At 47.6% G+C, this 23,464-nt stretch overlaps 2 long non-coding RNA genes across 2 annotated transcripts in view; one reads left to right on the top strand and one right to left on the bottom strand.

Annotated features, from left to right (window-relative positions):
- LOC109551187 (uncharacterized) overlaps window positions 1-23,464 on the top strand; it is a 93,558-nt gene that overhangs the window by 68,888 nt on the left and 1,206 nt on the right. The window contains exons 9-11 of the long non-coding RNA XR_012325674.1: window positions 7,852-8,062; window positions 16,059-16,134; window positions 16,435-23,411. This is a non-coding gene — a long non-coding RNA (uncharacterized lncRNA). The remainder of the gene's footprint in view (window positions 1-7,851; window positions 8,063-16,058; window positions 16,135-16,434; window positions 23,412-23,464) is intronic.
- On the bottom strand, window positions 11,701-14,985 carry LOC117307876 (uncharacterized). Its single transcript, XR_012325679.1, has 2 exons — window positions 14,846-14,985; window positions 11,701-13,214 (listed from the first exon to the last, which is right to left on the bottom strand). It is a non-coding gene; the product is annotated as an uncharacterized lncRNA (long non-coding RNA).

Raw genomic sequence — 23,464 nt, 5'->3', positions numbered from 1 at the left:
CTTGAAAATCCTAGATCGAGAGAATTTTAGAAATGGGAGGCACATTTGTAGTCATCTGGTTTAACCATTAAAACAAGCGAGCCGGAAACTGAAGGCCTGGGGACAAAGTACTGACATAAGTCCAACAAACTGGATAGTACTGAAACCAGAATCAGCGCCCACTTCTTCAGAGGTCTGTTCATTGTGCCTGTCGATGCATCTGGACGTCTAGCAAGCATCACACTAACAAGTCAAGCTTTAGAACTGGACCAAGCTGGACTCAAATTCTGGCTTCCCTCTTACCAGGTGGACCTTCTCAGGAATAGCATCTGACATCTCTAAACAGCATTTAACCTCATGTGTAAAACAAAGATAATAATAATAATACTTTCCTCTTAGTGTTGTTATATCAACTAAACAGATTAATGCATTTGGAGTGCTTAGCACACAGTTGACCCTAATAAAATTTTATGTTGTTAGTTTCTGCCGTTATTTAAAAGAATACCAAAGTTGGATCAAACAGTGCAGCAGCCTTAACCAAAGAACATCCCACACAGCTGGAGCGTAACTTCTGCATTCTCTACTCATGCTTTTGAAGGAGTTCAGGACATGCCATCCCAAGATATACTGCTTATATTGATTATTTTGAGTTGAAGCCAGTTGAAATGCAGAGAGAGGCTCTCTCTGAACTCCTCTTATCTGCCTAAAGACAGATCCTCCAAAAAGAGCTCAATTGTCATAAATCTCCTCCCCCAGGAAGGCATTTTCATTAACCTAGGAAGATCAACTCTCACCACAGGAAAGGAGAGTGGAAGTCCACATCACACCCTGACAAACTTTGTCGCAATCTTATCTCTCATCTGTTCTTCTAAGGGCCCATTTATCTTTCCTTAAAATAATTTACTCTCCCCTAAGGGACCTGTACACCCCTTCCCTTCCCCTATTAAGAGGACACATAAAGTCTCAAATCCCACCACTTTTTTGGGTATTCACTTTTCCCCCTATCATGCCCCATCCACGTAATACGAAAAGATAATGAATTTGTATATCTTTTCTCCTGTTAATTTGCCTGTTGTCCATTTCCTGTTTACTTCATAGACGCAGCTAATGAACCTAGGAGGGTACAGGGAAAGTCTTTCCTCCCCTATACTTCTTTTGGGGCATTGATTCCTTACTTTGTATCCTGAGTGTCTCCTTTACCAGATAGTAAATTTCACATTGCTTTATCTCATTCTGTGTCCCTCAGGGCCCAGGAGTGTGACTTGCACAAAATAGGTCCTCCCCTGAAGTTTGTTGGGGAACAGAGCCTGGCATGGAGAAGGTGAACGTAAAGAGCTTGTGAGCCTCCAGCACCCCATTCTCAGCCAGGGTAGACCAGGCCCTGTGCCTGCCTCCCTCTTCAGGGCTCCAGCTCCTGTTTTGATGACGAGAAGGCAGCTATTCCTGAATAGCTGGATGGCTGTCATTAGAAAGACCTTGACCTTGAAAACCTTCTAGAGAAGATGTTAGCCCCAGATTTCCTTAGCTCTTTCTGCCTAACAGCTTCATCCTCAGGACAAGAACCACTTTATGCAAACCAGAAGGCTGGAAAGTCTTGAGAAGTCTAGCTCCTTGCTCTGGGGCTTACAGTTTCCATTTGCATAAACACTCTCTAGAGGCTGGCCTTGCTTTTGGAATCCTGACCATTTCACTTTCTATCAGCACCCTCAGAGCAGGAAGAGTTGGGGAACATGAGACTCAAACTAACTGTAACTCTGGAAAATGGGAAGATTTGAAACTACTTTTGTAAGAATCAGTCTCACTATTTATTGATTTTGAGAATTATCTGGGTGAATCAGTTTGCCAAGGTCTCTTCAGACCAGAGGCCCTAAGAAGACCCCCTGAGCAGTCGAAACTCAAAAATCCTTGGCGCAGGTGCCACTTGAATAACCCAGAACGTTGGCCTCCTCCAGTGCCAATTTTTGGAGGCCCCAGAGGAGCACATGAGCTCACTCTTGGCCCTCAAAGCCAAGGTGAGCATTGACACTGCCACTCCTGCCAGAGCCTGAGGTCTCAGCCCTAGGGTAACCCCTGAAGTCCTTACTACCCTGTGAGCCACGCTGTGGACCCCTCAGGGTAGAGAGAAATGGACCTGTCCCCAGCCCACATGGCAAAGTGGCCCCTGCACACCCAAGTAACCTCTGCCCATGCTGCTCTATGCACTTCAGACGCAAAGCCAGATCCTGTCACCTGGCAGGCCTGTGAATATAACGAGTGTTTGGCTAAGCAGGACTGAGTTATTTTAGTCCTTGAAGCAGCAATTTAAGGGCTGACAGCTGCTTCTGAGGCTTGGTAGAAGCAGGAAGTCATCTTGGGGCAGATTTTCTTTGTTCTAAGGAGATAACTTGGAGTATCTCCTCTTGGTCATGCAAATGTAAAAACTAAGACATGCTCCCTGCCCTGGAGGAAAGGGTGCAGCAAGATCTTTTGTAGAAAACAAAGGCCTCCAACCCCCTTTCACATGTGGAGTTGATCTCAAGGAAAAGAGGGGACCAATTTGCAAGAAGGCCCAGGAGATCAGTGTCACTGAGGCAGCTGATTAGAAAGGAAGACAGGAACACCAACAGGATGCCACCTCCACGGAGGCAGCTCTGAACGTGACCTGGGATCAATGAGAAACCCTGATGGAACAAAGGGTTTGATTCTGTGTCTGATGGCTTCCCCAGCTGCCCTATGAGGAAGCCTGACTTTGAGAACAAGGCCAGCTCAGGAGCCCCCAAACCATGCAGGAGTCTCAACCCTGCTGCATGTTAGAATCAGCAAAGGGGCATTGAAAAAAATATGGATGCTACAGCACTTGAACTGCTGCTCGTACGCCAACATTCAGAGCAGCATTAGTCACAATAACCAAAAGGTAGAAATAATCAATGTCCCACATGAATGGGTGAACAAGACGTGGTATATCCATACAATGGAATATTATTCAGCCTTAAAAAGGAATGAAATTCTGGGAATTCCCTGGTGGTCCAGTGGTTAAGACTCCATGCTTTCATTGCTGAAGGTGTGGGTTCGATCCCTGGCTGGGGAACTAAAATCCCACAAGCCACATGGTGCGGCCAAGAAAAAAATGGGAATGAAATTCTGACACATGCCTACAACATGGATGAAGCTTGAGGGCATTATGCTAAGTGAAATAAGCCAGACACAAAAGAACAAATATTGTATGATTCCACTTAGAATAGGCAAATTCATAGAGACAGAAAGTAGAATAGTGGTTCCCAGGGGCTTGGGGGAGGGGGAAAAGGGGAGTTATAATTTGATGGGTACCATTTCAGTTTGGTATGCTGAAAAAGTTCTAGAAGTTTGATAGTGGTGATGGTTTTCACAACACTGTGAATATACTTAATGCCACTGAACTGTATGCTTAAAAATGGTTAAAATGATAAATTTTATCTTATGTATATTTTACCACACACACATAATAGTATGAAGGAGGACATATGGGACTTTACTTCTTTTTTTTAATTTTATTTATTTATTTTGGCTGTGTTGGGTCTTTGTTGCTGTGCGCGGGCTTTCTCTAGCTGTGGCGAGCGGGGGCTACTCTTCGTTGCTGTGCGCAGGCTTCTCACTGTGGTGGCTTCTCTTGTTGCAGAGCACGGGCTCTAGGCATGCGGGCTACAATAGTTGTGGCACTTGGGCTCAGTAGTTGTGGCTCATGGGCTCTAGAGCGCAGCCTCAGTAGTTGTGGCACACGGGCTTAGTTGCTCCGCAGCATGTGGGATCTTCCCGGACCAGGGCTCGAATCCATGTCACCTGCACTGGCAGGCGGATTCTTAACCACTGTGCCACCAGGGAAGCCCAGGACTTTACTTCTGTTAAGCACAGCTGAAGCCCCCATATTTAAAAAGTGGCTGACTCTTTTCAAAGGAATGTACTGTACCTTCTAGGCAGGGCTTTTAAATTGAAAAACAAAAACAACCAAGGCCCGAAACCCTAAAATTAAACAAACAAACAAACAAACAGAAAACCTGCTAAGTTCTGTCCTTCTGATCCCATCAGGCACTCATCTTCAAGCAACCTGTTCTAAATGTTAGTAGTGAAGATACTAGTAAGAAATTTGTCTTGTAGTCCTGGGCATTTCTCTCTCCCTCAAGCCAAGTGAGGGGACCCAAGAGGTGGACCCAGAGTGCTTGACATGGGTTTCCTGTGAAGGGTTGCACGCTATGCCACCCTAAAATATGCCATTTTGGCATAAGAATTATTTTGAGCTAAAGGCAATTGAGATGAAGCAGATACAAGAAAAGCTCTCTGCCCTCCCCCTATTTACCTAAAAAAGTAGGATATAAATTTGTAAAGATGTCCCCTCCCCTCCCTTCCGGGAAGGTCAGAAGTTAATCACTGGAGACAACTCTAAACCCTTATCAACCTTGAGCACCAGAGGAATCTCCAAAACAAACCTTGCTAATACTAGCCCTTATCTTCCGGTAGTTTCCCCATATATCTGCCTTCCCACTATTTGCCCTTTGCCTCAAAGTCCTTTTCCTTTGTCTTGTGACTTCTCTAAAATTTTATCTTTTGTTCTTTTGTCATCTCTGTGTGCTCCAAGTGTATGTGCAATGCACATGTTAATAAACGTGTTGGTTTTTCTCTTATTATTCTGACATTTTCAGTCTAATTTACAGAGCCCCAGCCAATGAACCTAAGATGGATAGAGGGAAGGATGATTTTTTTTCCTCACCTACTCCAGCAGTTGGGAGGACTAGAAAAGTTCAAAAGAGCTGGTTGCCCCTGCTTCTGATCTGATGGGCCTTGAGATAGACAGCCAGATTGATAGATAGATAGATAGATAGATAGATAGATAGATAGGTAGATAGAAGCCAGAAAGGAGAATTCAGAGGGACTGGAAGCTTTCCACATCTTGAATACTGATCTCAGTGGGAGTTACCCAGGTGTAAAAATTCGTCAAGCTGTATATTTACAATTCATGTGCTTTGTTATATCTAAATTATATCTCAATTAAAAAATACCAACGGCCAACAAAAAACTCTGGATTTAAGTTGTCTGGGGCAGGGATTGGGCATCAGTATTTCTAAAGATTCCCAGTTAGTTCTAATATTGTAGCCAGTTTCAAGAAACACAAGTAGGGGCCCCACAGCATATCCTGGTAGGGACTGGCTAGTGAGTGGTCCATGCCTGACCTTTGGCAGCAGGACTAGCCTCTGTGGACTGAGTGAAGGGGGAGAGGAGAATTCTAATTTGTGAACTCCCACCTTTCTCCCTCTATTCTTCTAAGACCATGCAAATCAGCTTTGCAAATCCATCCTTCAGGCCACTGCCAGAGACTCATCAGCTCTGCCTAGACATCTGAACCCCAGTGGCAAGGAACACCTATAGTAAAAGCCAAAATTCCAAGGCTGCAGCCCCCAGGGCCTCTGGCCAGAACATCACCTCGTGGAAAGCCAGGGAGCCAGAGGCTTACGACTGCAGGAAATCATGGCCCACAGCTTAAACCTGGCATCTAGATACATGGCCTGCAAGGAAGTGGGTACACAGTAAGGCACATGGTGGGAGGACGCAGACATTTCCAAGGACCCTGGAGAAGAATGAGTGAGATGATTTTGGCTGGGGAGCCCTGAGTAAATGCAGTGTAAAAGCTTTGTGACTAGGGTCTGGGGAGTCATTGGAATGAGTATTTATGGTTATATTTTTCATTGTGCTTGGCTAAGAGGCTTCAGAAATGATGTCTTTTGGCACTAGAAGCCTTGCACCAACCAGCATATCTCTAAATTAAGTAGTGAAACAGACAGGCTTTGAGTTACTGGACACTAATTTCATGCCTCAGCATGAAAATTCAAGCTTCTTAGAACAAGTTCTCACAATTAGACATTTAAAAATATCTAATGAACACCAGTAAAGAAAGAAAAAATGAAGTGATGTCTACTCAATTAGCTGTTTAATGGCAGAAAAAGAGAGGGCAGAGTTCATCTGCAGGGCAGCCCATGACAGAGACCCCCCCCTTCCCTTCCTTGAAGGTCAGAGCCACCCTAAACCATGTCCAGTTTTCCTGAATAACTTTCCAATCAGTGAGTGGGGATGCAGGGCCCAGGTCAGCCACCCTAGCTGCCATCCCTGGACACACTGTCCCCCCTTGTAAACTCAGAGAAGTGTAGCTCTTCTTGGATTCATTTGGACACAGAAACAGACTCATCAGCTGCTGCTCGTCACCCCACACAATGGGACAAGGTACGACTTTGTTATAAGGTAAAATCATGATTTCCATAAAAATATAAAAAATGAACACACGTTAAAGAGTTTACTTTGCTCAAATGATATGCTGGAAACAGGCAGGTAGATGTTATGACTGATGCCGAAACTCAGCCTCTGTGCACCAGTGCCAAGTTGAACCTTGGATACAGTTTTGGGTGAGGTAGAAAAGAATAGCCTCATTGCTTTGCCGGGCAAAAGGGGACACAGCAGGCTAATGTCTTCAAAACTGTGTGTCCCAGGGGGACTTGGTGAGGCATTTTATAGCAATGGATCAAGGGTGGGGTTGCTGATAAGGATCAGGGTGTGTGAAGGGCCTGCGTTCCTTTAATCGAGCCTCAGGTGGTCTCCTGATGAGCTTCTGTGGTTCTCAAGGTTACCTTCTCTCTGGAATGAAGAATGCTTCATCAAGTAGTTAACATCTTCCATTTGTTGGGGGTTTTAGTTCTGCGGAAGAGTGCAAAGATATTGTTATGTGTTTCCCTTAAGGCAGAACCAGGACCCTGCCCCAAGGCTGCATTATTGTTTCTTGACTACTCCTCCCTTGTCTCAGCATCCCCTCCCTTCCCTGTATAGCAACTGTCTGAACCTACCATTTGGAACTCAGGGAAGGTCTTGGAGACTGAGGCTTATTCCCTACAATCAAGAGTAGCGGGACACGGAAAGGCTCTGTGCTCAGGAGCCCCACAGGGGCCTACTCAGTTTCATAACTGGTTCAAAGGAAAAGTAGAAACAGCACAAATTTACAGGGAGTTCTAATGTTCAGATGAATTGCAAATGAAGACAGAAGTGCGTTTTTTTCCTGCCTATGCAGTGGGGGTGGGAACTAGTCGAAGAAGTCAAATCTCTACCAGATAGGATACGATATACATATCTATCAATTACATACAATTTACAGAGTTGAAAAATAGCTTAAAGACAATGGATGGAGCTTGAATCTCGTAACCTTCGAGGGTGTGCATGATACACATAGATGATTTAGTTTTCCGCTGAAACACAAAATTGTTTCTACATAAAGTTTCTACATAACCTAAGGGAGACCCCTTCACTTGGTGAATGCTTTCCTAACACCAGCTCCTTTGAGCTTACACCATACTCATGGCCTCCCCACCTGGCAGGTGAGGCTGGGAGCAGAAGCTCATTTGACAATAGGTGTAAGGAGAGTTAAGGACTTAGGCTCCAGGTGTGACTCATCATTAACTAACAGCAGGAACAGCATGGCCTTACTCAAGTCACCTAAATCTCTAGGTCTCTGCCTTAAAATGAGGGCCAATGATTATGGGTGTTCTCTAAAGTTTCTATAGCTGTAAAGTTCTAGAATTCCAGGGAATAAGAAGTTGATGTTCATAAACCTTAAACTAGCCCAGGTTGATTGATTTGTGCCGCCCACCATGGCAGTCACTGCCCTGGGGTTACCCGGTAAGTAAGATACTATCCGTAGGCTTCTTCCTTTGTTTGTTTGGTATTCTTACCCACGCTCTCCCACCACCACTCTAACAGTTTGGGTCCCTGATCAGTACTGTCTTTTTGATTGACTGAGAAGATCTCTTTCCTCTTTTTACGTGGTTTTCCAGGAAGTGAGTAGCTGGAGAGCGAGCCAGCTCTTTGGACCATCTCTTTTTCCAGTACAGATTGGGTGTCTTCCTCCAGCAGCGGGCCTGCGAAACAACTCCAAACGTGGTGCGGGCAGTGGGAGACATCCGAAGAATTCTCAGACAGGCTGTGCGGCCAGGCTCGGGCTTCACAACCTGGGGAGCCACGCACCACCCCAGGAACGACCAGGACAAGTGCCACTTAAGGGACGCGCCCAGCAGGCCCCTCCGCTGCACAGGAAAAGGTAGGAGTCACCCTGGGGGCGGGGCGAGGGGGGTGCTGGAGGCCCCGGGAGCAATTAACGTGACCAGTCTCCCGTGGGCCTGGGACCGGGGCTGGGGAGGCTGGCGGCTTGGCCGGCGGTGGAAAACACCCGGAAAACCAAATTCGCACCCGGTTCCCCCTAGCACGGAGCCTCCAGGCCCCAGGAGCGGGAGTAGGAGAAGCCCAACAGGGGTAGGGCTGGGGGGGGGGGGTGGTGGCGGCGAAGAATCTAGTTTCCAGTTGCTTCAGTCCTAAATTCTCCCCGCCAGAAAAGATGCTAATGAAAGACCAATTGTGTGACCGGAGTGTTTTCTTCGGACTTCTGCCCAGGGAACTGGATAAGAAGCCAAGAAGCAAGGTCACCAGCCCCATCCTATGGCAACATGGCAACACCTTTTGCTCGCTACTGACCCCTCCTGGGGGCATGGGGACAGCTAGTGGAGGGCCGGGAGGCAGTTGAATTAGACCTGGATGCGACTATTGGGTTCTTTTTTTTTTTTTTTGTGGTACATGGGCCTCTCACTGTTGTGGCCTCTCCCGATGCAGAGCACAGGCTCCGGACGCGCAGGCTCAGCGGCCATGGCTCACGGGCCAAGCCGCTCCACGGCATGTGGGATCCTCCCAGGCCGGGGCACGAACCCGTGTCTCCTGCAACAGCAGGCGGACTCTCAACCACTGCGCCACCAGGGAAGCCCCACAGATTCAGAGGCTTAGACCTTGGCAATTCCCTTTCCTCCAAGCGGCCCCCCAAACCTTTCACACAGGACGGCTCTTTTGCATGAATCTTCCTAACATTTTGTCCTGGGGAAACCAAACGGGGAGGGGGTACCGGGGACCTTTAGGAGAACGAAGTGAACATAGTTAGGTGTTAGCAGCGTCACCCTACCAGTGGAGCAAGGGGTGGATTTGGGGCCAAGGCTAGAGTCAGCCAGGGGTCCTTAACCGTTATTTTTGGGTATCCTGATAGGTGCTGACCCCAGCAGCGGCTGCAGCAGTAACCCCATTGGCTGCAGGCAGGCAAGGGCAGTGGGTGGGTGGAGACAAGAGGATGCGGCCTCCTGGCGGGTGGATGGAGTAGGGGCTGCCCTCCACACCCTTCTTGCCCCTGGAGGGTTGAGTTTTGCTGACAAGGTAAATGTTGCCAGCCTTCTGGCAAAATGGGATTTTAAGCAGAAGGGCAAGCAAGTGTGGGGCACGGAAAAGGGAATGAATTTTGATGTGAATATGTTGAGAGATGGGCTAACTGTAGTGGCTGAGGAGGACTTTGGCATGAGTCCATTCAAAGCCTGGCTTGGCCACTCCCAGGCTGTGACCTTGCATAAGATGTTTTGTCTCTGAGCCTCAGAGACAAAGAGAGAGAATACAACACCTACTTTATGGGGGTTTTATTTTTTGTTTTTAATGATTAAATGATTTTAATTGCTTAGTGCCTCACAGTTCAGGAAATAAAAGCTTGGGGGGGGGAAGATGAGTGCTAGGCAACTAAATGCTATAAAAATAACTGTGTTGCTTGTTTCTCTGAGCCAGACATTATACTAAGCATTCTACATAATCTCATTTAATCTTCTCAGCAGCTCCATAAGGTAAGTACATTATGATCTCTGGCTTACAATTGAGGAAAATGAAGCACAGAGAGCTTAAGATACCTGACCCAAGTCACACAGCTAATAAGTGGTAGAACCAGGACTCAAACCTGGATCTGTCTGACTCTAAAACCATGGACCTTAATGATCACACTGATGGCTTCACAACACATGCAGATCAAAGCATAGAAGAAAGATCTTGGCCTGAGCTACAGATTGAGGAGTTGTGGGAATTTGATAATAGTTGAAACCATGGTTATAGATGGAATGATCCAAAAGAAGTGTATACAGTTGAGAAGGAGAGCAGGAAACACCAACATTTACAGTGCAGACAGAGAAAGAGAAGCCCTAGACAGAGACTGAGCAGGAACAGCCAGAGAAGTAGGAGGAGATGGGGCCAAAGAGGAGGCCAGTCTTCAAGGAGGGGGTGGTCGATAGGGGCACACTGGGCAGCCAGCTGTGGCTTGAGACGAGGTCCAGTAGTGGGTCCTTGGAGAGTCTGGCAAAAGCAGCGGTGGAACAGAATCCAGGTTGAAGGGAGAATTAGGAACAGATAGCAAGTGAGACTTGTATTGTCAGGGAGGGAGGGAGAGAGTGTGATAGCTAGAGGTGGGTGCAGAGGAAAGTAGGGGCGGCCTCTGGATTTCTGATGAATGCACTGGGATGGAGAAAGTCTTCCTTTAGAAGCAGGAAAGAATATGCATTCTGAGCAAGCAGGCGGGAAGATGAGGGGCTTTACGGACAATAGTCTCTCTTTCCTCTGTGAAATGGGAAGTCAGCTGCAAAGGGAGTATGGCGGGAGCTGGGTAGGCAAGTTGAGAGCCACAGTGGAGGTTTGAAACAATCACTGCAATGAAAGGGGTGGATGGTGTCAGGCTAGCCAGACTGTGTCATAGGACTCCCAAGCAGGGCTAAGCTAAGGTGGCGCTTGGAGACCATGCATTGGGAATGGCCACTGATCATTGTTGGGTAGTTTCCCCAATGGCCTCACCAGTCACTGTTAGGGCCACCCACCATCCATTTATCCAGGATAATTCTAGTTTCAGCACTTAAAGTCTAGAACCCCAGGAAGCCCCTCAGTCTCAGGCAAAGCTGGACGACACTTTGTTACCCTAGCTCAGGGGTGGGGGAGCAGCAGTGATAGAGTTGGATTGACCTGTGGCTGGGGACTTAGTGGGTAAGTATGCAGGAGCTGGTGAGGAGTGAGGGCTGGAGGGAGCTGGCAAGAGAAGAGTGAAGGTGAACTATTATGCAAGAATTCTGGGATGACGCGAAAGACAGTAATGAAGGGGAAGAGTAGATAGAACTGGAGAAGCTGGAAGGGTCATGAGACTAGAGTTCCTGATTAGAGTGGAGAGTGAGCTAAATGGGGAAAAAGGATTTCAAGAGCTGAGAGGAGGAAGTGAGAATGCTTCAGGCTGCAGGTAACAGAAACCTGACTCAAACTAATTTAATGTGGAAACGTATTAAGCAACATAACAGGAAGGGCAGGATTCAGGGTGGCTGATTCAGTGGCTCAACGATGTAATCAAAGAATCAAGTTCTTTCCATCTCTCTGCCCTACTAGCTTCATTGTTGGCTTCATCCTCAGACTAGAGGCAAAATGGCCACCTCCACACATGACAATGTCCAGAGTAAAAAGAAAGACCATCTCTTCTTAGGAGTTTCTCTTAGAAACAAGGATATTTTTCTCAGAGGTCCCCTAGTGGACTTTCCTCCACCTCTCATTGGCCAGGACTCGGCCACATGCTCATTCTAGAACCAATGGTTGGCAAGATAGGCAAATCAGACTTACTCTGGAGCATGCCAACTTCCCTTGAGGCACGTGGCTGCATGGGGGAAATGAGTAGATCATGAACATAATTAGAGTTCTGTTAGAAAGAAAGAAGTGGCGGGAGGACTTCCCTGGTGGGCCAGTGGTTAAGAATCTGCCCTCCAATGTAGGGGACGTGGGTTCAATCTCTGGTTGGGGAACTAAGATCCCACATGCCATGGGGCAACTAAGGCCACGTGCCACAACTACTGAGCCCACGTGCTCTGGAGCCCGCACACCACAACTAGAGAAAAGCCCATTCACTGGAACGAAGAGCCCGTGCGCCGCAATGAAAGATCACGCATGCCGCAACTAAGACCCAACGCAGCCAAAAATAAAGTAAAAAAAAAAAAAAGAAAGAAAGAAAGAAGTGGGGTTGGTTGCTGAGTGCAAAACCAGCAGTGTCCATCACAGAGGCAGCAGTGGGCAAGTGGGATATGAATGCTATGATGAATATTCAACTTCAGTCCAACTTTGTTTTCTATCTGCTCAAATTCTTACTGGTTCTCTTCTGCCTATGAGATACATTACATGCTCATTGGCTCAAACAAATATTGCAGTCAACCTTCTATTATTTTTTCCTAAAAATCCTCTGCTCTGGCCGAAGCCTGACAACCCCCTAATCCTGGAACACACCTAGTATTCTCCTACTTCTTCACCTTTCCCAGTCCTTGGAATATAATCCCCCCATCCCGCTCACCTGTTAGCAGATAGCCAGACCGTATCCACCAATCAGGGCCTAGCCCAGACCCAATTGCCTAGTCTATAACCACATAATATTAGTGCCCTGAAGACCCTTCAAGACCATCCAGTCTGGCATCATCTGTCTTCAGGGATCTCCCTGTGTAGACATAGCTCCTGGAGAGTGGGTCCAGTTTTATATTTCTCAGGGGTCCTCTTAGCCCCCAACACAATGACTGGTACACACAACAGGTGCTCACTAAGTACTTATCGACTGACAGATTAGTCAATAACAGCTCACAGACCGAGGAGTGTGTGTAACCTGCCCTCCTTTGAATCTGCAGACCGGCTCTCAGGAGAGAGCACTGAGGAGGTGGGGAAGACAGGCTGGCTGTGAGCCAGGGAGGCACTGCCGGGCAACCCTGGGATGTCAGGGTGGGAAACAAGAGTGATTACAAAGCCGAAAGGCCTGGAAATGATCACTTCTCAAACGGACACATTAAACGACAAATTATAACCCTTAACTGTCTTCTGAGATACATTTTGGTAACATCTCTGCTAAAATCAGTGCACCTGCTACCACCCCAAAACTGGCCATTTTTATCCCAGCCCTTAAGGTCGGGTTCTTTGGTGGGAGAGAAATGAACACGCATCCTTGGAATGGCCCACAGAGACCTCCCTGAAAGCCGCCTTTCCCTGCTGGGTGGGGGTGGGGGGATTGGGGGGCGGGTAGCAGAGCACTGGGTGGAGAGGACCCTTTTATTCTTGAGGCGGCAGCAGCAGCAGCAAGATGAGATCTGGATTTCCCCTGATGATTTTGGATTTCCGAAGAGCCTGAAAGTTCCCGAGGGCTGTGGATCCACTCTAAACTTCGTGGTTAGGTCTCGTTTTAGTGATTAATGGTCCTGGTCAGGCTCTTTGGTGTTGAGGGTTAATTAACCAGTGAATAAACATTTATTGAGAGCCTGCTTATTGGGGGACCCCAGAACAAGCATAGCAGAGGATCCCCTATGAGGAGTTCACGGTGTGGTCGAGGCCTTGAGGTTAATGAACACCTGCAACAATGAGAAGATGATGTGACAATAATGATCTGTGTGGCTCAGACTGCCCTGGTCTTCCCAGCACCATCTGCCCCCAAATCCTCTTCAAAGACGTCATTGCCCCCATCGCTGGGGTGGATGCCATCAGCCAGGAGAGGAAGAAGGGCTTCTCCTGGTTGCAGGATTGTAAGGGGAACCTTACAACAGGGAGCGGCAAGGCCATGTTCTACTCTTAGGGGGCAGCCACTTGAGGAAGAAACAAACCTAAAAACATTCCAGGGAGCGCCAAGCAGGGCTAGACGGACAGATGGAGTTTAAGTCCCTCGTCGACCAGGGCGCCCCAGGGCTGCTGGCGCTAGCTTGGAACTTTCCTCAGATTGGTTGTGATGGGGTTCAGGACACCCCAAACTGTGGCATCTTGGCCTATTGAATATTTTAAGCTGAAGGAGTTTGAGAAAATGGCAGAGCAGGAAGTTTACTCTGACCCCACCCCCACCCCTTCTTTCCTGAAAAAAGTCGTAAAATCCTCGTGTGAGAGGTGCCCTCCCTACATCTGGAGGAAAGGAGCGTCCTTACCTCCAAAGACAAAAGGACACCAAGAAGCTTCCTAATAAACAGGCCTAGTTTCCTACATTACTTCCTACTCCTCAAGCTGTCCTCTTCCTCCATGACTGCCCACTCTTCATCAAACCTAGCGTAAAATACTCAGCTCCCACTGTTTCTTTGGGTCTTCATTTCCTTATGAAGGCTCCCATGTCATGTAAAACTTAGATTAAACAAATCTGTATGCTTTTCTCCTGTTAATCTGTCTCAGTTTAATTTGCAGACCCAGCCAGGGACCCTAAGAGGGTCAAGAAAAAAGGTTTCCTCCTCTGCAGCCCCTGCAGTTACATGAGCCAACACATTCTCCACTTTCTCCTTTAAGCCAGCGCAGGCCAGGTCCCCATGCTGTGCGGTCAAAGGAGCCCCAGGAATGAACACCCAGCACCTGTACGGCGACGGCTGGAGTAATTCCAGGGGTCAGCCCTGAAGGAGGGAGAGGAGGCATGAGCAGGGACAGTGGCCAGAAAGGCCAGAGCGGGGGGTCTGAGGGGGTGACCATGGAGGCTAGGGCCCAGCTGGGCAGAGCGTGTGGGTGAACCCTTGCTTCAGGGATCCCTGCGAGGGCAGCCTGAGCTTCTGCTGAGGGAGGCGGGACCCTGACCAGCCAGCCTGGCCTCAGAGCTCGGCAGGAGGCCAGCAGCTGTTTGACTGGCCCCCCTGCACACTCCTTCCACGCAGTAATCCCTTTCCCTTTATAATGCAGAGCTGGGGCTACACACTCAGATTATATACCATGACTAACCAGCAATGTCATCCTATAGCTGGCCTCATTTCACATTCATATTTTGTCCTCATCCCCTCCAACCCATTCTATCCTTTCTACTTCCTTCTAACCCTCAGCTTTTCTTATTTCCCATTTTGAAAATGTCTGAAAATTTGCTCACCATTGAGACCTTCACCCTGGGCAGCAGGGGTGACAGCTAAAGGACCCTAAATATGACTTTTCCAAGTAAGTATTGGACACCCCAGCCAGCAGCTTCTGAATTTCAAACCAGACAAAGGCAAGGTTCTGGATGTTCTCATGGCAACCCTGATTTACATACCAGAAGGAGCCTTCCGGGTTGCCAGCTGGATCCTGGGTGGTTTTCTCAGGGCAACGTTTGTATCAAAGGCCTGTTTGCCAGTCCCCTCGGGGACCTGCTGGGGCCTGAGACAGCCCTCCACCTCCTCCCTGCCCCCAGCCTCTGACTCTGCCCCGACCTTGTCCTTCCTGCTGCACCAGGGCGGGGCCCCGCCAGCCTCCCCACCTCAGCCCTCTGTGACTCAGTGGAAGCCGGTGACCACGTCCCTTCACCCCACCCACACTCCATTCCGATGGCCAGCTCACTTCCTGACACCCGACCACCACGCACAGGCCTCTGCCTAGAGTAAATAGTCCTCTCTGTGGGACGATTTACGACCAGAGCCAACCCTGTTTGGGAAGGGGCCACGTGCATCCTAGCCTCCAAGGGCACGCCTGCCTCTGCACAGCTAATAGCTAGCCTCTGTGACTCTTCCTTTTGACCCCTGACTGACCTGGGACATTTTGTTGAAGGGAACTAGAGACTTATTCTTCAGTCTGCTACTAGCACAGTGCTGGCTCGACACATGTTGAAAGAAAAGAGTCTTTAAAAAAGAGAGATGAATAAATGGAGAGTAATGTAGGCCCCATCCCCCCAGGCTTCCCCAGGACCTGACAGATTCTACCACCTCCATAAGGGCTTATTCCGGCCAGATTAGAGGTGGAGTTGGTGATACCTGGGCTGACGCCCCAGCTTTGCCACTCTGAGGTCTCAGGCACATTGTAAGACCCACCTAAAGCCTCCAGTTCCGTATTTCATCAATTCCAGGATGTGCTGTTTCTCACCTTTTAGACTCGGAAACCAGGACATGCCTTTCAATTAATACAAGAGTAGGAAATTGTATTTCTGTTGCTGCCCCTTCCTACAGGAGGAGCCCAGGGGCGGCCATGTGACTTGCTCTGGCCAATGGAGTGTGAAGGGGAGTGATGTGTCACTTCCAGGCTGAAGCTTTAGAAGGTTCACCTCAACAGCCAGCAAAGTTCCAGATGGAGGCTGTTCCGTGTGCCTGGATCTCACGGTGAAGGTGATATGGAGCTAAGCCGTAGCCAGTGGGCATTTAAGGAGAGAGAAGCATAAACCTTCCTCCTTTAGCCATGGAACTTTCGGATTCTATGTTTTGATAGCACAGCCTAGCACATCTTGACTGGTACTGCATCTTCCAGTTAGTTGACAGGTTTTTTTCTTTCTTTCTTAGTGGTCCATAATGGTGCAACCCACGAATGAGGCTGGTGTGGATTCAATGGGACCCAGTAGGACCTCTCACAGGCTGAGTGAGTGAATCCGTTTGAACCACTTAGCACAATGTCTTGCCTACAGTGAGTGTTCTATTCATGTTAGTCATTGTTATATTTCCAGCCCTCTAGAAATATGTTTGCTAGGAGTTTGGTTTAGTGATCTGATGACACAGAAAGTTGGCAGCCCCCTCAGATCCCTTGTGGAATGAGAAAGGGTATAAATAAGTGCAAGTAAACAAGAATGTGGCTTGGGTACTTGCTGTTGTAGGCTCTTTGAGGGTGTAGGTGTTTGGGTAGGTAACTAAGAATGCTGCCTTTCTTCTCGTGAATTAACAGTTTATTGTCTGGGATGTGAGAAGGTGGAAGAAACTACTCAAGTGTACAAGTTTTTGGTGCAGCAGAATGAAGAAACGCCATACTCTTTGAGATGGAGCAAATATAAGAAACTTAAATTTTTGCAGAATTAGGAATGGCTCACAGATCCAGTCTGAAGATACCAAACTTCCAGCTAATTCTTTACATTTTATAATATACCCCTGTGCTTTGGAATAACTCTCTCCAGGAATTTTATAGCCAGCCCCTGCAGACCCAAACGCAGTGAGCATGTTCTGCATGCTGGGCTGGGCCGAAGGACAATGGTAAGGGCCGCCAGCTCTGTCTTTGACATTTCATAGCCACTGTCTGCCCCATCCGCATCCTCTCCCCTGCAGCTCGTGTTACCGGCCTGCTACCTCCGTCACTCAGGAAGATGACAAAAGGCATTTATCCTAAAGTATTAGTGACGTAAGCATTACTTCCTCAGGAGGATTTGTATTTTAAAAGCGAACCTAGAAAGTGAAAAATAAAATTACAGGACAGTACGTAAGGCTGTGTTAGGGGTCTGTTAATTCCAAGAAATAGAAACTCACTCAAGTTAAAAAAAAAAAAAAAAAAGGAAAGGAAAACAAGAAAGAAAGAAAAAAACTTACTAGAAAGCTGTAATCTGCATGAAACTTGATTGCAGGTAGTGTGGTGTGGCCTCAAGGAACTGAAAAGTTCTCAGGCAATTATTCTCTTCAACTTTTTTTTTTTTGTAATTACCCCCCCTCCAACTCTTTTTCACTCTCTGGGGTGTCCTGGTCTCTCGTCTCTACTGCCTGTGTCTACCTCAGTCTTTTCTCTCAGCAGACAGCTTTCAGTCATCAGCTTGCGTGTGACCCCGCCATGGCTGCCCTGAAATGGTGGCCTCAGAGAGATGGTGGGTTTTTTTGTTTTGTTTTTTTTGGCCACTCCGTGGAGCTTGTGGGATCTTAGTTCCCCAACCAGGGATTGAACCCGGGCCCTTGGCAGTGAAAGTACGGAGTCCTAACCACTGGACCACCAGGGAATTACCAGAGAGATGGTGTTTTAGAAGTGGAAGTAGAGACCTTGCCAGAGACCCTTGTCATCCCACATGAACATGCAGAAGGCCTAGCCAGTCACTGCACGCGTTTTGTAGGCGTGGATGTCCATTCCCTCCTACGCTCGAAGGCAAAGTTGATCTACATATCTGTCCACCCTTCTCTCCTCCACTTCACAATGTCCCCTACGGTGCTGAACTGTGTTCCCCCTTTTCCCACCGCAATCACCCCTTATGCAACTACCTGAGAGCTCTTTCTAAAATGCAAAGCAAGCCCACCCTTAGCTGTGTAAATCCTTTTCCGGTTCTCTGACCAAGGCAGGGAGACTCCCTCCCCCTGGGGCCACTTCCTTTATTTTCAGCCCTGCCTTTTGCCTCCTCCCTTTCCCCAGATCCAGCCTCCAAGAAGCTTCTTCTCCCTGAGATGCCCTGCCCCCTCTTTGCCCACCTAGCAAACTCCTACTTTCCCTTCAATGCCCTGCTCAAAGCCACCTCCTCTGTGAAGCCTTCCTTGATTATCCACAGGCACAGGCCTTTTTTCTTTCTTTTCCTGTGATCCTTTGTTTACCCATCTCTGCCAGCAGATCTGTCTTCTCTACCAGAGCAGGAACCCTTTCAGGGCAGGGATTAGGCTTTATTTGTGTCTGTACTAAGCCCAGAGCCCAGCATCAACTAGGTTTTCAGTGTAAGGTAGTTGCAAGGCTGTGAAGCACTGGTGCTACCCACCTGGGTTCAAAGCCAGGCTCTGCAACCTACTGTGACTTAACATCTTCATGCCTCAGTTTCCCTACCTGTAAAAAGGGGATAATGATACTTCCTATCTCACACATTTTTGCTGAAATTTAAATGAGGGAACATATGCAAAGTGTTTGTTACTCATGTATGAATTATTATTTTCTTCATTATTTCTGAATAAGGTGTTCAGCAGGAGGGTGGCACACAGAGCCTTGCAACAACTCAAGATTTTGTTTAGAAAAGACTATTGCCCGGAGACATGCATGCTGATATTACTTCAAAATATTTTGTGGCAATGGCACACTGGCCTGTCGTCTTCGTGGAGAGATTCAGGAAAGTTACAAAATACCATCTCTTTCCTGGAAGGATCTTGCCTATTTCCTTACCTCTTGTCCATTTGCAAGGAGCACATTTAATAACCCAGACAAAGTGTCAGAAGAGAATTGGCTGGAAAGGGTTAATCCTGGAGCCTTGGAAGGAATTAGGCCCTGGGGAAAGATGGGTTTCTAGGGATGGTAGAGAATAAGGCTTTCCTGCATCCATCCGAGGCACTGGGAGGCATCGCCATGGTGATGCAGAGTGTGGGTCCACTTTGCATTTATGTGGGGCTTTGTATTTCTTCAATTCTGGTGAGGTTCAGTTGAAATACATTATGGAGAAAAGAGGCACAGAGAAAGGTAAATGCTTTGCTCAGCCAGGGTGGTATGGCAAGTTACTGGAAAGGCGGGCACTAGACCCCTGATTCATTCAATAACAAGTATCTGTGGAGCCTGCTCTGTGCCAGGCCCAATTCCAGGTATGGAGGACTCAGCAGAAAGCAAGGTAGAGTCTCTGACCTAACAGGGCTGCAGGCAATAATCAAGGAAGCAAATATCTGGCATATTTCTTTTTTTTTCCTTTTTTGATGTGGACTATTTTTAAAGTCTTTATTGAATTTGTTACAATATTTCTTCTGTTTTATGTTTTGGTGTTTTGGCCGTGAGGCATGTGGGATCTTAGCTCCCTGACCAGGGACCGAACCTGCACCCCCTGCATTGGAAGGTCAAGTCTTAGCCACTGGACCATCAGGGAAGTCCCAATATTTGCCATATTTCACTGATTCTAAGATCCTCCCCCCAACCCCTGCATTTTAAAATCTCTGAAATTGGAGCAAATACATCTTATAATCAGTGGCACGCCCTGAGAACATTTTTTCTTTCATAGTGATACATAAAATAATGATGTACCTCAGTGGATGGCATCTGAGATTTAATAAAATATAATATGATTCAGGTGATGGCATTCTAACTCTCCTTGTTACTGATTTATTTTCCTTCCAAGCAAGTTACAGTGAAAACCTGAGGCCTGAAATGGACAAGGATTTCTCTAACTAATCTATTCCTGGGACTTGTTTAGAAATATTCAGCTCTCTCAGTTATGTTTCTGTGACTCCACCTTCCTTTGAAGCCAATGAGGATCCTGCCTGTTATCAGTAAAGAATTTGGCTGCAAATAAGAGAAAATCCAACCAATAGTGACTTACACTAACATACATAATCCTAGGGCTGGTGCAGCTGCTTAAATAAGTCATCACATACCCAGGCTTCTGCTATCATTTGCTCTACCATCCTCAGCTCATGACTTTAATGACTTTAGTCCTCGTGGTCACAAGATGGCTGCTGTACTTCCTGGTCTCACATCCATGTTCCAGACAGGAAGAAGGAGGAAGGGCAAAGTGTTCATCATCCTTTTTTTTTTTTTCTTAAGTCAGGGAAACAAGCTTTCTTAGAAGTATCATTTGGCTGACTTTGGCTACGACAGCGTCTGCTCTGCTGAGGAAACAGAACAATGCAGCTCTCATGAGTGCATTGTGTATATATGTGTAATGGCACTGGTGGTGGGAATCAGAAGGAAGAGAGAATACATTGACTACCCTGAAGGGAAATCGCTAAACTGATTTGTCCCACCTGAAAATGTGACAGAAACCAGTCAACACACACTGAGACAAAGCTGGGTTTCTTCACACTTGCCTCCAAATATCCAGCCAGCACGAGGGACAGTATGGTCTCACGGACACTGGCCATATGTCACTAACCTCTTACTAGCGTCCAAATGAGAGGAAAATAAACATTCTACATCAGGGTAATGAACCCTCAAGTCTCAGAGCAGAGCTTCCATTCTTCCTGGACAGACTGAAACCCCATTGAGAAGCTGAGTGACTCACAAGCGAAGAGCATTGCTAGATGAGAAGCTAAAGGATGGAGAAAGTCTCCTTAACCACATGCCAGTGTCCTGAGGACAAGATTCTGGTCTTGAGCAAGGTCAAGGGTTCTCATATGAAGGGGAGGGGAGAGGGGCTGGATCAGAGGAGGGGCCTGGGAGGGAGTTGGCTATCAAGGGAGCAAGTACCTTAACAAAGGTGTCACCCTTTACCTCCTTAGCAGTCTGATGGTCTTGCTTTTCCATATATCTTTTCACCCTAGCTTGTCAACTAACACAGTAATGTAGTTCCTTTTGGAAATGCTTGAAAATTATACACACACTCACAGACTTTGTTGCTACCTGCAGCGGTAGATCACAAAAATGGAGACAACCCTCCACCACTCCCTATGCTTACTGCTCTGCAAGATGGCTTTGCAGCCCTTCCCAACGAGAGCCACAGGCTAGTTCTCCACTCCTTGAATTCGGGCTGCCCAGTGACTCGCTTGGCCCAGAAGAAAGCAGTGGGTGTTATTTGTGCAGTTCTGAGCCTAGGCCTCCAAAGAAGGTTCCTGTTTCTTCTCTCTCGGGAACTCAGGTGAACGGGCCGGGCTGGGCTGCCGGAGAATGACAGGCCACGTGGCGCACAGGAGCTGCCCCAGCTGAGGCCACTGCAGACCAGCCAACCCCTCAGCTGATGGGGCAGCAGACAGCAGAGCAGGAGTGAGCCGGCCTAATATGCCCAACTGCAGAGCAGTGAGCTAAGTAACAGTTGCTGTTTTTTTTTTGTTTTGTTTAGTTTTTTGTGTTTTTTTTGTTTTGTTTTTGCGGTACGTGGGCCTCTCACTATTGTGGCCTCTCTCGTTGCGGAGCACAGGCTCCGGACGCGCAGGCTCAGCGGCCATGGCTCACGGGCCCAGCCGCTCCGCGGCATGTGGGATCCTCCCGGACCGGGGCATGAACCCGTGTCCCCTGCATCGGCAGGCGGACTCTCAACCACTGCGCCACCAAGGAAGCCCACAGTTGCTGTTTTAAGCCACTAAGTTTTGGCTGGTTAGTTAAACAGAAAGAGCGAACTGATAGGTTTACTGTGTGCCAGACACTGGCCGTGTACTTTATGTCATGGTCCTATTACTTTAAACTATATCAGTACCTATCAATGTGAAGAATATGTGTTCTGGGAAGAAATCACCCCCAGCCAGCCCCTCAGTTTGCTTCTGCCTGAAATTCTGATTGAATTTCTGTGCAGTCATTTGCTCCAAGGAGCTTTCAGGCTCTGACAAGAAGATCAGAATATTCTGCGATAACCCCCTCTCATTCCTCAGTCTCCTGTCACTTAAAGGCGTGTGGAGTTATGGAATGGCACTCCAGTTGGAATCCATCCAACGTCTCATTCTGCCAGCAGCTCCTTGGGGAACCTCTTGCTGTTTTTAAGCATATGTAGGTTCCTAGATGTCAGGGACCAAGAGATGATCCTTTAGCGCACTTATTAGACAGTCCTAGGGAAACCGAGGCAAGAAGGCAAGCTACCCAATTCTTTCTATGCAGAAAGATGTGGGAGTAGATGGATGGTGGTAACTTAAAGCCCTTTGGCAGGATGACAGCCACCAAAGCAGTGACCATGGTAAGTGCCAATGCAGGGGACAGCCTCAGGCCAAGGAGCAAGGCATGGCCTCAGGCTGGTAGTGTTCCTTCCTGGGTGGCCGTACTCTGGTGTGGATAACCTCACTCTGGATCTTACTGTGGGATTCGAGGCACAGTTTGTCGCAGCCCGTTGGGGTAACAGACACTTATTTAAAGTCAAGGTGTCTGCCAAAAGATAATAGCTTTAAATGTAAAATTACAAATCATTATGGGTAATATGATGCAAATTGCAAGAGAAGCACCGGCAGTGTTTTACTTTGATTTCTTTTTTTTTTTTTTTTGCAGTTCGTGGGCCTCTCATTGTTGTGGCCTCTCCCGTTACGGAGCACAGGCTCCGGACCCGCAGGCTCAGTGGCCATGGTTCACGGGCCCAGCTGCTCCGTGGCATGTGGGATCTTCCCGGACCGGGGCACGAACCCGTGTCCCCTGCGTCGGCAGGCGGACTCTCAACCACTGCGCCACCAGGGAAGCCCTACTTTGATTTCATTTTTGCTTTTCTTTCATTGCGAGCCTTGTCTTAAGTTGCTGCTAGAGACACCTTATTCACGCACCATTTACCCTTCAGCTATGGCATGATATTGTTCACTGGAGGAGGATGTGAGTGGAGGCCAAGGGGTCTGTGGAAGAGTCCCTTTATCCACACAAACTGGGGTTATTTCTAAGAAACTCAGACTTAACTTTTTCAACATTGGTTTCTTCATTTACCCTCTGGGAAGTGCCTGGACATGTTCAATTTCCATTGGGAATTGGATGTCAATTTTAACAGTTACTCCGAAAGGCATCCTTCATCAGATGCTAAGCGAAGGCTTTTAAATAACCAGTCGCTGGATTTGTTTCCTTTACCTTCTCAGGGTCTCTGCTGCAGGAGGAAAGACTTATGAGCACTTGGTCCTTAGAAGGTTCAAACTTGAGTTTTGTGTTCTTTTTTCTCAGGGACGTGGAAAAATTGAAAAGTGGTCATTTCTCAACGGCTTTTCCTTATAGCCATGGGGAGGGAGAGATTGCTGGATCTAAGATCTGTCTCGAAGCAGCAAAACCAGAAAAGAAAGGAATAAGCAGCAAAAAAAATTAAGAAGTGTTTAAAACACTCTTTGAAATGTTTTATAGCAAATTTCTTTCAAGGAAGGGGGTTCAAATGGGCTGACCATTTGGTCACTGAGAGAAGCCCTACCAAACGTATTCCCCCAAACAGTGGGTTTTTGACAAAGGTTTCTGGAGTTTTCAGGCTGAGAACTATCTCCTTGCCAGGCTGTGTGGGTCTGGCTTCATCTTCCTCTTTTTTCAGCTCCCCCGTGGCCACCTGTTTCTGAGGAGCTCAGTTCTCATAATGACAAGGAAACCTAGAGGCTGAAAATAAAGCAGATTTCCCAGAATCTCAGGTACCGAGACGGGAGAGGGGTGGGGACTTCTTGGACATGAGCTCACATTAACT

This window comes from Tursiops truncatus, chromosome 14 (genome assembly GCF_011762595.2).
Source record: "Tursiops truncatus isolate mTurTru1 chromosome 14, mTurTru1.mat.Y, whole genome shotgun sequence".
In the NCBI taxonomy this organism is placed as follows: domain Eukaryota; kingdom Metazoa; phylum Chordata; class Mammalia; order Artiodactyla; family Delphinidae; genus Tursiops; species Tursiops truncatus.
Note: the sequence above shows the minus strand (reverse complement) of the source record. Positions and strands in the feature narration are given on the sequence as shown.